The 14903-nt window shown below is 33.2% G+C and overlaps 2 pseudogenes; both read left to right on the top strand.

Annotated features, from left to right (window-relative positions):
- The first annotated feature begins 4200 nt into the window (after nucleotides 1-4200).
- On the top strand, nucleotides 4201-5490 carry LOC145095319 (putative phospholipid-transporting ATPase 7 pseudogene; annotated as a pseudogene).
- Nucleotides 5491-5578: 88 nt separating this feature from the next.
- Nucleotides 5579-11724, top strand: LOC145095318 (putative phospholipid-transporting ATPase 4; annotated as a pseudogene).
- The last annotated feature ends 3179 nt before the right edge of the window (nucleotides 11725-14903 follow it).

The raw sequence follows: 14903 nt of genomic DNA, 5'->3' as shown, positions 1-14903 counted from the left end.
TGATTTTGAAATCATAAGTTTAAATAATTTGATTTTTTTAGTAAATCACAAAATCTGTCACCATGTGCTTTACACAAAACAACAAGTTTGGTCCATTTTTTTTAAATCTTTCCAATGGCATCCTTAAGTTCCATATCTATTGCACATATGGTCCCTGACCCATGTAAAATGACAATATGCTATTATCTAACATTATTTTCTTTTTTTCATTGAATTTTTTTATAAATAAGTAATAAAATTTATATATATATATATATATATATATATATATATATATATATATATATATATATAACTTAAGGAAAACAATGGGAATATTTTAGAAAATAGACCAAACATAGATATGTTAAATTCCTGTACGCAACTTCATGTAGATGTTAAAATTTAAAGATAAATAATTTACCTTATATTAAGATGCCTTCGGGCTCAAAAGGGGCATAGCAACATGAAGGTGGAGATTGTGAAACTATAAGTTCTTATCGGTGCTAAATATAAACCCTCAATAATGGTTCTTTCTTGCAGGTTTGACAGGTAGTCCAAATTTTACACTATGTTGTAACAATGTATCCAATTGCTATCCTATGAAACGATCACTATAATTGGAAACATCAGAACTAATTAAGAGACATTCCATAAATGTAGTGAAATGATGAGAATTAGATGAATAGTGACAAACATTGTATTAGCAATCTGGTCAACTCTTGTTTCTGTCAACTCTTATTTCTGCCAGGTGTCTTGCTAACATCTTTCTAACAGAAGTATGGAAGGATTAGGATAAGGAATATGGAGGGTAAAGAAAAATGATAGAAGTGTTGTAAATTTTAAATTGAAAATTGTAATACCTTAAAATATTTATGTAAAGGTAATTGGGTTTCTAGAGATTTTATGTTATGCAAAAGGGTGTAGAGTTTTAAAGCAGATTTTTGAGCAGGGGATATGTAGGTGAATGGAGGTTTAGGTGTGTCTATTAATCCTAAAGTTGAATGTTCATCGAGTGATTTGTAGTTAAAAGAAGGCAATTGTTTGCTTAACTTCTTCAAAAAGTGACCCCAACATGCGATTCTTCCCACTAAGTGTTTAAATTTAGAATTAATCATAAAAATGAAACTTAATATTAATCACATTAATAGACATGAATGGATGATTCAAACCTCTTGGGTACTCAAAGTGCCATTCAATTTGTCATTCATGATGACGGGAGACAAGTCATGGACTACATTTGAACAATCTGCAGTTGGTGTGGCAACATCCATAACATATGAAAGGTATATGGACAACCAATATATATACAGTAGACAAAAAAAAAAAGAATAAAAGTCCAATTTGAATATTTCAAATTTAAAAGGCAACTTAGTTTTGTATATGCATCAGAAACTCAATATTAAGAAGCAAATTCAATCACTAGCCACTTCCATGACCCATGAAGCAACAACTTCCTTTGTCGAACAATTTAGGCTTTCATTGTTGCTTCTAACACTGAGTCATATGCTATAGTTACAGCCACAATACCACACTAGAGAAAGAAATTTGGACATATGATATTAGAAACTTCCAAGAGATGTAATAATAAGAAAAAAAAAGTAGTCTGTGCTTAAAAACAACCTAAAAATAGTAATTAAAATTGATCTTCCGCCTACATTGTAATTATCATGTAAGCGATCAGAACGTAGATAGAATCTTATTCAACTTTCTTGATTCACAACTTTCTTGTCAAACCTTTACTAGACATTACTACTTATTAATTAATTTTATTTTTGTAACTGTTATTACTAATTAATTATTCTTATTGTTACTTTTATTACTTTTATTATTATTTTATTTCTGTTGTTATTATTTTCCTAGTTATTTGTCATTGTTGTTGTTGTTGTTATTATTATTATTATTACAAGTTGTTATGATAAATTTTATTAAATAATAATTATTATATTATTTTAGTTAAAAAGGTAAATAGTTATTTAACTACCAATACTAAAAATAGTAATTAAACTATATTTATAATAATACTAATAAGTTGATTTACTTTATAAAAAACATTTTTGTTGTTAATTCTTTTATTATTTTAAATAATAATATTAATACTATTACTATAATAATTAGATGGGATGAATTATTTGGTTAATAATTATAAAAGTTTATAGTTAATTAATTACTAATATAATAATAAAAATTGAATTATTTTATTATAATACTCATAAAAGTTTATTTATTTTATAAAAAAGCATTTACCTTAGTAGTTTATTATTTTCTTAATAATAATAAATAATAAAAAATAGTAAGATTATAATTCAAATGCAAAATTGAATTATTTGGTATATATATATATATATATAATAAATTATTTAATAATAATAATAATAATAATAATAATAATAATTGAGTTATTTATATAATATTACTAATAAGAAATTTTGATTTATTTAAAAATAAAAAGTTTACGTCGGAATTCCGTCGTTGTTAACGACAGATTTCTAAAGTCTAAAATTTCGTTTAGCATCCACCGATATTTACTAACGAATTTCCGACGGAAATTATTTCCATCGATATTGTGTCAGTACTCCGTCAGTAAAATTAGGGTTTTTTCCATTGTTACAATTCCGTCAGAATTCCGACACTAATTTCCAACGGAAAAATTCCATCACTAAATTCCATAGGAATTCACTCAGTTTTATAATATTGCGCTAAACGTCGACTCTCATCACCTTTTAAACTCTTAAATAACATTTCAACTATGACGAAAAATGGGTTTGGCAAGACTTATTCATAATTCTTCAATATTCAAGTCCCTTATTTGACGACACAGGAAATTGTAAAACATGCACTTCACATTGAAATAGAAATTAGATATTGAAATAGAAAACATGGTTTAATATTAAATTGCATTTGCAAGCTTTGAAAGACGTTGAAATTAGTAAAACCAAATAATTAAATATAATAGACTAATATAAGAAAAGATGATCAAATAACCAAATAACTAAAACTTCTATATATAATAATAGGCTAATATTGTTGGAATAGTATCTAAGGCTGCAACTATATTAGGCAAGTATTTGACCCGGTTGTGCATGGTCCTTTTGGGTTGCCTTCACCATAGCAACTTGATAGGATGATTTATTAAGAGAGAGTAAATATTATTAATATATTATGAGAATAATATAAAGAATAATAATATTGTTATTTGATTAATATAAGTCATAGAATTAATTGGAATTAATTTGGTGACTTAAAGAGATTAATTAAATAAAAGGGTTTAAAATGTCAATTGTTTGATAGTTAAACTTTAGACTGTAAATCCATATAGATATGGATTGGGCGGATTCTAGGAGCTAAAGGATAGCTCAAATCGTCCAAGAATTATCTAAGGAATGGATTTGGATAGCCTTAAGAGAAGATTATCCAATTAGGGTTTAGGTTGTAACCCTTAAGGAGTCTACAAGTATAAATAGACCCTATGGCATAAGAAAATCGGCACCTAACCTAAAGTAGAGAAGCCCTGACCGAATTCCTCCCCTCTCCTCTCTCCCAAATCATCCTCCTTGCTATTTGGTGTTTGTAAGCCATTAGAGGAGTGACAATTGTGACTCTAGAAGCTCCAAGACAACAAGATCAACAAGGAATTCAAAGGTATGATTCTAGATCTGGTTTATCATTGTTCTTATTCCTAAATAGTCACTAGAAGTCTTGGACTCAAAGCATGTTTAATTAGAAAGCCTAGATCCAAGCATTAGGGTTTTGCATGCGCACATAGGAAAGTTCTTATGGCTAAAACCCATCAAATATAATAAAAGATGATCAAATAAATTAGATATTGAAATAGAAAACATTGTTTAATGTTAAATTGCATTTGCTAGCCTTTCAATATTTGAAAGATGTTGGTCTATGCGGCTTACAAATTGGAATATGTGACAATGCAAGTTGTTATGAAAGATCTCGATGTGGTAGACTACAATTTAAAAGCTTTTTTAAGGAAAAAAAAGATTATAAGTTTTAAAATACTCCTATAGCTGGTAAATCAAACACTTTACAATTACAAAAGTTAACATTGTTTTATAAGTTAGAGGACCAAAAATGTAACTTATATTATTATATAAGGAATTGACATAGTGATTTGTAAAGACACAAAATAAAAACAAATTCAAACAATCCTTATTTCTACCATGCAACATAGTTTTACCCAAACAAAAAAACTCTTATCCAATTAAGATGTCAAGAGTAGTTATTATTAATGCTTCCGTGAGGCATACAGACAGATCGTACAAATATGCAAGTAATGTTGTAAGGAAAACGACATACAATGTGGCTACATTGTTACCAAAATTGCTCTTCGAGCAATTTAGGAGAGTGGCTAACTTGTACTTCCCGTTGGTTGCAATGCTATCATTGACCCCCTTTACTCCATTCTTTCCTTTAAGATTGATAGTTCCACTAGTTTTCGTGGTGGGAGTCAACCTTGTGAAGGAGGGAGTGGAGGACTGGTGTCGTCTTCTGAAAGACCGAGTTGTCAACTCGAGGACAGTGAAGGTCCTTACTAGGAACGGGACATCTTTTGCTAATAAACATTGGAAGGTCCTCCGAGTGGGTGATGTCATTAAAGTCAACAAAAAATTATTATTTCCTTACTGATCTTATGTCGCTGTGTTCAAGATACCAAGATGGGTTTGCTATGTGGAGACGATAAATCTTGATGGGGAGACAAACCTCAAGATAAAACATAGCATAGAATGCACGATGGGCCTAGACAACGATCAAGAGAAGCTTAAAAAGTTCACGACAACCATTTGATATGAGGATCCTAACTTAAGTCTCTACACCTTTGTTGGAAATTTGGTGTTAGAAGATGAGGATGTGATAATATCTCCTTACCCTCTCTCCGCTTCCCAGCTTCTTCTCCGTGATTCAAAGCTTCAGAATACAGAGTATGCTTATGGTGTTGTGGTATACACCGGACCGGACACCAAAGTGGTCCGCAACTTCATGACATTGCCTTTTAAATGGAGCAAGGTAGAGATAGGGGTTGGACAGGGTGATATATGTTTTGTTCTTAATGCTGATAATCATTTCCTTGATCACCTCCATCAGTTCCTCTCGATACACCACAGAGGCAACATAAGGACAGTGGTACCTTCAATTTCTCGAAGGTAGAGATGGGTCTTTTGATCCACGCGGACCATTTAAGTTGATCGTCCTCAAATCCGTAAGGGCGCTCATACTCTATGGTTACTTGATCTCGGTTTCCTTATATGTCTCCATTGAGGTGGTGAAGTTCATGCAATAATGATCATAAACAATGACCTAGAGTTGGTTGATAAACGGAGTGGGAAATCCATTGAAGCACGGACCTCAAACCTGAATGAAGAACTAGGTCAGGTCCATATGATATTTTCTAACATAACCGGGAGATTGACATGTAACTAGATGGAGTTCAAGAAGTGCTCTATGGAGGGGACTTCATATGCCGACGGTGATGTATATAAGGTTGTTCTTGGTGCCTAATTTGAAGACGAATCCAATGTGGAGACGATGTTTGAGATCTCATCTGAGGCAAACAAGAGTGGTGCGGATATAAAATTGTTTATTCTTCAGAGTCATGGCTCTATGCCACACAGGCATAGCAGTCCAAACTGAAGGCAGCAACAAACTCCATTATGAAGCCGAGTCCCCAGAAGAAGTAACGTTTCTTTATGTTGCACAAGAGTTTGGTTAGCAATTCTGGAAAAGGACACAATCTTCTATGTTTGTCAGAGAGATCGATCCTAATCGTGCCCAGGAGGTGCAAAGGTCGGTGCTTTTCCACACTATTTTTCATTTTCCTTATTCATTTTTATTAATATCTTATAAGGTTGCATATTAAAAGAAAAAAACTCCCATTGTTCAGTTTTAGGGAATAGGATCTATTGAATCTATTGGAATTCAATAGCTCGCAAAAAAGGATGTCAGTGTGATAGTGATCACAAGGGATGAATCTGGTCGGATTTTCCTACTCTGCAATGGCGTTGGCAAGAAAGTTTTATTGTCCTGGTTGATTACTTATTTTCGATTCAAAATGGAAACGACATATAAAAGTATCATCATCAATTACCAAGTAAGAAGAATTTGTGGATTTTGAGGAAGGATTTGATCCATTTAATTAAACCCTCAAATTAATTTTATGCAATATATATGGAGCTAGTTAATTAATAATGTTTGTGTTGTGGTGTGCAACATCATATTCGATAGGCTAGGTGATCGTGGCAGGACACACCAACAAGCTACAACCAAGCACCTCTCAAGCTATGCAAAAGATGGGCTGAGAACGATGGTGTTTGCCTATCCACATATATACACGAAAACCAAGGCCACCATCGGGCCTGAAAGAGAAGAGCTTATGGAGAAAGCATCAAAAATCATGGAGAATGATTTGGAGTTGTTGGGTGTTGTAGTGATCGAAGACAGGCTACAAGAAGGGGTAAATTTTGTTTCTTATCTATCCCATACAAAACTTTTGTAAATCTCTTCCTAACATCGATATTACTTATGAAACAGGTTCCGAGTGCATAAAAAAGCTAGCTTAGGCTGGACTCCGGGTATGGCTCCTCACCGGAGACAAAAAGGAGACAGCCGTTAATATTGCACTACTACAAAAAAGAGCATTAGCGACGGCCAAAACCGTTGGTAATCCGTCGCTAAAGCTCTTTACCGACGGAATTGTAACACACCAAAATCTGTCGCTATATTCTTGTCGCTAATTGTTTATAACGGATTTCAGACAGCTCTAGCTAATTTTTAGTGACGGATTTTTCCGTCAGAAATAGTAACGGATCACCAACAGAATATATTTTGCAACGCATTACCGACGGAAAAATTTACTAACGGATTACCAACGGAATATGAAAAAACATACTAACGGATTACCGACAGAATTTGGAATCACTTACTAACAAATTACCGACGGAATCCCAAAATGACTATAATTTTTTTTGTAACAGATTAGCCACGGATTTTGGCATTATAAAAAAATTTACAAATTAATGAAAAAATTAAAAACTAAAAATAATTTATATATTCAACACAAATTTTTTAAACATACATTAAATCTATATTAACCACCAAATATAAAAGTAAATCCATAAATTTCAATCATTTGACATAATAATAATCTATAACTTCATATTGTCAAATACCAAAAATTTCAATCCATATTGTCAAATATTGTCAACAACCAATAGAAAATTCTTTTTCGTGGATTCCACACCTATCATTGAGAGTTGTTAGCTAGAGAGATGTTTATATATTGTCAAATACCATAAATCCGTCGCAAAAATGGCGCTAATATCATAATAATTTGTCTGTCGGAAATCCATCGGAAATTTGTTGCTTTTTTCCGACGGAATTTTCCGTCGCTAAAGGTTTGTCGTTGTTGCTCTCTTTTCTAGTAGTGTTGGGTACGAGAATTTAGAAACACCTACCATTTAAATACCGGGTTTCATAACCTGCATGTACACTTTCACACTGAAAGTTAAGAAAAGAAAATACACTTTTATGTTGAAATTTTAAAAAAAAAATATTTTTTTCAAAACAAATCCTTTACGTTGACGTTGCGTGCATTGGTTAATTAAGAAAATCTTTTTTTTTTCTGAGTTTACTTTTAAAGAAAATCTATTTATCCTCCAGTAAGGGCACGCACACATAAGTACAAGTTTTCTTTAAAAATATATTTATCCATATGGGCTTGCAACTCGGGTTTGTTGATTGAGAAAGTTAAGTGGCACGAATTGAGAACCAACTCATCAACTACAGTAACTTTGCTAGCTATTTTTTATTAGAAATAAATAATAGCTCAACATTTTTTGGGGGTTTTCAATTTTTGGTCGGTACACTTGTAGTTGTTTAATTCAATTCATATAGCAATGAAATCCAAGTTAATTAAGGGGTAATTAAACTTAAACATTGTTGTGTTTTTTCAGACTATGGAAGATGACATATTGAATCAAATCGAGGCTTGTCATGATCTAATGAAGGTAGATGGAGAAGTGAGCAAGGCTTAAAATGGCCATTTCTTGAGGTTGGCAGTGGATTGTGCCTCTGTCATATGCTGCCGTGTCTCTCCAAAACAGACAGCCATGGTAATAATGATAATTTAAAAAGCTAGCTAGATTCTTGTCGCTAATTGTTTGTAACGGATTTGCAACGGCTCTGGCTAATTTTTAGTGACAGTTTTTTCCGTCGGAAATATTAACGGATCACCAACATAATATATTTTGCAACGGATTACCGACGGAAAAATTACTAACGGATTACCGACGGAATATGAAAAAACTTACTAACGGATTACCGACGGAATTTGGAATAACTTACTAACAGATTACCGACGAAATCCGGAAATGACTATAATTTTTTTTTGTAACAAATTAGCGACGGATTTTGGCATTATAAAAAAATTTACAAATTAATGAAAAAATTAAAAACTAAAAATAATTTACAAATTCAACACAAATATTTTAAACATACATTAAATCTATATTAACCACCAAATATAAAACTAAATCCATAAATTTCAATCATTTAACATAATAATAATCTATAACTCCATATTGTCAAATACCAAAACTTTCAATCCATATTGTCAAATAATGTCAACAACAAATAGAAAATTCTTTTTCGTGGATTCCACACCTATCATTGAGAGTTGTTAGCTAGAGAGATGTTTATATATTGTCAAATACCATAAATCCGTCGCAAAAACGTCGCTAAATCATAATAATTTGTCTGTCGGAAATCCATCGGAAATCTGTTGCATTTTTCCGACGGAATTTTCTGTCGCTAAAATTCTGTCGCAGTTGCTCTATTTTCTAGTAGTGTTGAGTACGAGAATTTAGAAACACCTACCATTTAAATATCGGGTTTCATAACCTGCATGTACACCTCCACACTGAAAGTTAAGAAAAGAAAATACACTTTTATGTTGAAACTTTAAAAAAATATTTTTTTAAAAACAAATCCTTTACGTTGACGTTGCATGCATGGGTTAATTAAGAAAATCTTTTTTTTTTTTCTGAGTTTACATTTAAAGAAAATATATTTATCCTCCAGTAAGGGCACGCACACATAAGTACAAGTTTTCTTTAAAAATATATTTATCCATATGGGCTTGCAACTCGGGTTTGTTGATTGAGAAAGTTAAGTGGCACCAGTTGAGAACCAACTCATCAACTACAGTAACTTTGCTAGATATTTTTTATTAGAAATAAATAATAGCTCAACATTTTTTGGGGGTTTTCAATTTTTGGTTGGTACTCTTGTAGTTGTTTAATTCAATTCATATAGCAATGAAATCCAAGTTAATTAAGGGGTAATTAAACTTAAACATTGTTGTGTTTTTTCAGACTATGGAAGATGACATATTGAATCAAATCGAGGCTTGTCATGATCTAGTGAAGGTAGATGGAGAAGTGAGCAAGGCTTGAAATGGCCATTTCTTGAGGTTGGCAGTGGATTGTGCCTCTGTTATATGCTGTCGTGTCTCTCCATAATAGAAAGCCATGTTAATAATGATAATTTAAAAAGTTAGCTAGATTCATCTGCATGGAAATATATCTGATCGTGTTTATGTTTAATTTATGTACAATCAAACTTGTAATAGGTAACTCGCTTGGTTAAGAAGTATACAGGCAAGATGACTATAGCTATTGGAGACGGAGAAAATGATGTGGGCATGATTCAAGCAGCCGATATCGGAGTTGGGATAAGCGGCTTTGAGGGAATTAAGTTATATATGATCCATAATTAATTAATAATTAGTCATCTAGATGATATGATGATGATGATGGAAAAAGCGATGCTTATTTCGTATCTGATACCCTCAGGCATAGCATACAGGCTGTCATGGCAAGCGATTTCTCGATGCCTCAATTTCGATTTCTGGAGCGGTTATTGCTAGTCCACGGGAATCTCCAAGATGGTATCTATACAAAAAAAAACCCCGAGATTAGAGAAATTGTCTGTATTTAAACTTAAAAGTGATGTATGATGACTTGCTACTATAAATCTTGGTCTCTTGTTGCATATATATTCTCTACTCCCTGTACAAAAACATTGTATTTGACCTTATGTTATTCTCCTTTGAAATCTACACCAACATTACATATAGATGTGTTGCAAAAATATGTTTCATATATCTGAATTATCGACATGCTTGCACTTGATGACTAGAAATGCTTTTCGGCTTTTTCTAGTTTTTCGTATCCTTCCCGGGTGTCTACTAATTTTATTCTTTAAGAGAGAGATACATAGTCACATACTCAAAAGGCCTTTTCAGCTGGGCATCATTCTCTCCTTTATTGTTCCATAATATTCCAATGTTTCACCAAAATTTACGTACCAACACTCCCACAAAGTCAGACAAATCTTTTGGTTTCGCCAAAAATTACATACCAACATTCATGTTTTGGCATGTGACACATTAATTAAGCGTACAAGTAAATTGTTCACAAACACCAACACCAACACTGCACATGGCGCTTGATGGCAAATATAATCTCTCTTACATTCAAGTTTTGACATTAAACATACAAGTAAACTGTTCTGGCAAATTCATTTGCAAATCAATGTGCCCTTATCTTATGAAGTGTCAATTTTGCAGATAAACTTATATAACATCTTGAATTGTCAACAAAGAATTGTATCTTTCAAAGTTCAACAGACAAGCCTCAAATATTCTGTCACTAATATCATAATAATTTGTCTGTGGGAAATCCGTCGGAAATCTGTTGCTTTTTTCCGTCGCTAAAATTCTGTCGCTGTTGCTCTATTTTCTAGTAGTGTTGGGTACGAGAATTTAGAAACACCTACCATTTAAATACTGGGTTTCATAACCCGCGTGTACACTTTCACACTGAAGTTAAGAAAAGAAAATACACTTTTATGTTGAAATTTTTAAAAAAATATTTTTTTTTAAAAAAAATCTTTTACTTTGACGTTGCATGCATGGGTTAATTAAGAAAATCTTTTTTTTTCTGAGTTACTTTTAAAGAAAATATATTTATCCTCCAGTAAGGGCCAGCACACATAAGTACAAGTTTTCTTTAAAAATATATTTATCCATATGGGCTTGCAACTCGGGTTTGTTGATTGAGAAAGTTAAGTGGCACCAGTTGAGTACCAACTCATCAACTATAGTAACTTTGCTAGCTATTTTTTTTATTACAAATAAATAATAGCTCAACATTTTTTGGGGATTTTCAATTTATGGTCGGTACTCTTGTAGTTGTTTAATTCAATTCATATAGCAAGGAAATCCAAGTTAATTAAGGGGTAATTAAACTTAAACATTGTTGTGTTTTTTCAGACTATGGAAGATGACATATTGAATCAAATCGAGGCTTGTCATGATCTAGTGAAGGTAGATGGAGAAGTGAGCAAGGCTTGAAATGGCCATTTCTTGAGGTTGGCAGTGGATTGTGCCTCTGTTATATGCTGTCGTGTCTCTCCATAATAGAAAGCCATGTTAATAATGATAATTTAAAAAGTTAGCTAGATTCATCTGCATGGAAATATATCTGATCGTGTTTATGTTTAATTTAAGTACAATCAAACTTGTAATAGGTAACTCGCCTGGTTAAGAAGTATACATGCAAGATGACTATAGCTATTGGAGACGGAGCAAATGATGTGGGCATGATTCAAGCAGCCAATATCGGAGTTGGGATAAGCGGCTTTGAGGGAATTAAGTTATATATGATCCATCAATAATTAATAATTAGTCAAATAGATGATATGATGATGATGATGGAAAATCGATGCTTATTTCGTATCTGATACCCTCAAGCATAGCATACAGGCTGTCATGGCAAGCGATTTCCCAATGCCTCAATTTCGATTTCTGGAGCGGTTATTGCTAGTCCACGGGAATCTCCAAGATGGTATCTATACAAAAAATCCCCCGAGCTAAGAGAAATTGTCTGTTTTTAAACTTAAAAGTGGTGTATGATGACTTGCTACTATAAATCTTGGTCTCTTGCTGCATATATATTCTCTACTCCCTGTACAAAAACATTGTATTTGACCTTATGTTATTCTCCTTTGAAATCTACACCAACATTACATATAGATGTGTTGCAAATTTATGTTTCATATATCTGAATTATCGACATGCTTGCACTTGATGACTAGAAATGCTTTTCGGTTTTTTCTAGTTTTTCGTATCCTTCCCGGGTGTCTACTAATTTTAATCTTTAAGAGAGAGATACATAGTCACATACTCAAAAGGCCTTTTCAGTTGGGCATCATTCTCTCCTTTATTGCTCCATAATATTCCAATGTTTCACCAAAATTTACATACCACCACTCCCACAAAGTCAGACAAATCTTTTGGTTTCACCAAAAATTACATACCAACATTCATGTTTTGGCATGTGACACATTAATTAAGCGTACAAGTAAATTGTTCACAAACACCAACACCAACACTACACATTGCGCTTGATGGCAAATATAATCTCTCTTACATTCAAGTTTTGACATTAAACATACAAGTAAACTGTTCTGGCAAATTCATTTGCAAATCAATGTGCCCTTATCTTATGAAGTATCAATTTTGCAGATAAACTTATATAACATCTTGAATTGTCAACAAAGAATTGTATCTTTTCAAAGTTCAATAGACAAGCTGCAAATATTCTGTCGCTAATATCATAATAATTTGTCTGTCGGAAATCCGTCGGTAATCTGTTGCTTTTCCCGACGAAATAATTAAAAGGCTAGCTAGATTCATCTGCATGGAAATATATCTGATCGTGTTTATGTTTAATTTATGCACAATCAAACTTGTTATAGGTAACTTGCCTGGTTAAGAAGTATACAGGCAAGATGACTATATCTATTGGAGACGGAGCAAATGATGTGGGCATGATTCAAGCTGCCGATATCGGAGTTGGGATAAGCGGTTTTGAGGGAATTAAGTTATATATGATCCATCATTAATTAATAATTAGTCAGATAGATGATATGATGTTGATGATGATGGAAAAGTGTGACAACCCGAAGTTCGTTCCGTCATCGTAACCCGTTCCGTCATTAAAAATTCGTCGTCTTGAATTGTTCCGTTTCGTTTCTAAATTAAGTCATTAATTTTGAGTTTGCTATTATGACTTAATAATTGTCCAAACACATTAGAAACTCGTGAAAACGTCCCAATCTAGTAATTAGAAAAATTTTAGTTTCAACCATATCGGGTTACAACAAATTAATCGGGTGCGACCAAAAGCCTCGCTTAACATCAGTATCCGGTAGAATTCCATCGTGTCCCAAACTTTAAGCATATATAAAGTTGAGAGAGACTCATTTGAAGCCTTTTCCACTCTCTCTCTACTCTCTCTACTCAAGTCCAAGTTCTTGATCCAAAATCACTCATTTCAAGCTCCAAATCTTCAAGGTAACTATCCTAGCTCCTAGTATATCATCTTTAGCTTTCAAATTCGTGGATAATCTATGAAATAGGACCATTGGCATGATTTTACAGTCCTAGAACAGTCCTAGCCCGTGAACTCACATAAAAGGGGTTTTTGAGCCTTAAAACCCTCCCAAATCACTCTTGGAGCTTGGAAATGACCTAAGGACTTATTTGCATGGGCTTAGAACACCTTAAATTCATCATTTAGAGTGTAAACATGAGTTTACGGCCCAAGCACATGCTTGGACCGTAAACACCTATTCATGGGGAGTAAACTCAATTTAAGGTGTTAAAAGGCCACTTAAACACCCCATAAGCCTTGGAATAAAGTCTAGAAGCAACCACAATCAAGTTAAGGGCCTTAAACATGCTAAAACTACCCCCCATAGGAGCTTACGGCCGTAAACTTCCCCCCAAGAATGGGTTCTTAGACCGTAAACTCCTAAAACTTAGTCAAATGGTGCCTTAAACTCATTCCATGGCTTGTAGATTTAACTAGAAACACTTGTAATGACCTAGGACCACCAAAACATCAAAGGAAGGTGTGTGGGGGAGTTTACGGCCGTAAACTCTTAGTTTATTGCCGTAAACTCCATTAGATGGTCCATATGTTGGTTTAATCCATTCCTATGCCCTAGATTTGATCCTAGTAAATTTTCCCAAGTGATATAAGACCATTTAGCACCTAGAACACCCCACCATGAGTTTACAGCTGTAAACTCTTGGGGGTGGGTCTTTAGGGCCGTAAACTCTCTTATGAGTTTACTCTTGAAGAGTAAACTCCATATCCAAGCCATATATGTCCATAGATGTCACCCGGGTCACTCCTAACACTTGAAATCGAGTGTTTTCGCATCTCGGAGTGTATATTCTCATTTGAATAGTAGTTCAAAGTCTAATTAGATAGAATTGTGTATCATTTCATATTACATAGGAACCTCGCGCATTCAATCCCGATTTGACACTTAGCATCCCAAACCGATACGCTTCTCAACCGGTGAGTTCATACCCCTACCCTTCTTCAATGTTTTTCAATGTTTTCAGGGGGAATACAAGCAAAAGTACAAGGAAATCTTGTACTCAAACTTATGATTTCATTTGATCTATTTCTTATTTCGTATGCTTTTAACACGGAAAACTGTATTAACCAATCGTTCAACTTGCAGAGTAAACCGTCATGTTATTTGTGAAACTCGTTTTAAAATGTTATATTTTATATTCCACAAATGAATTTCCATATAACTATTGTTAAAAGTATGAATCTTAAAACCTTAAAAATGTTCTTGATATAACTCCCCGTAGATACGAGAGTGCAGGAATAATAACATTAAACTTAGAATCTTACCACTCCTCGTAGATACGAGAGTGAAGGAATAATAACATTAAACTTAGAATCTTACCACTCCCCGTAGATATGAGAGTGGTGAAATAGTAACATTAAACATAGAAATTTAGATAAGTCCTTGATAATACTCCCCCT

Source organism: Lactuca serriola, chromosome 3 (genome assembly GCF_051521515.1).
Source record: "Lactuca serriola cultivar US96UC23 chromosome 3, Lser_US96UC23_V15, whole genome shotgun sequence".
In the NCBI taxonomy this organism is placed as follows: domain Eukaryota; kingdom Viridiplantae; phylum Streptophyta; class Magnoliopsida; order Asterales; family Asteraceae; genus Lactuca; species Lactuca serriola.
This window is presented reverse-complemented; position numbering and strand designations above follow the sequence as displayed.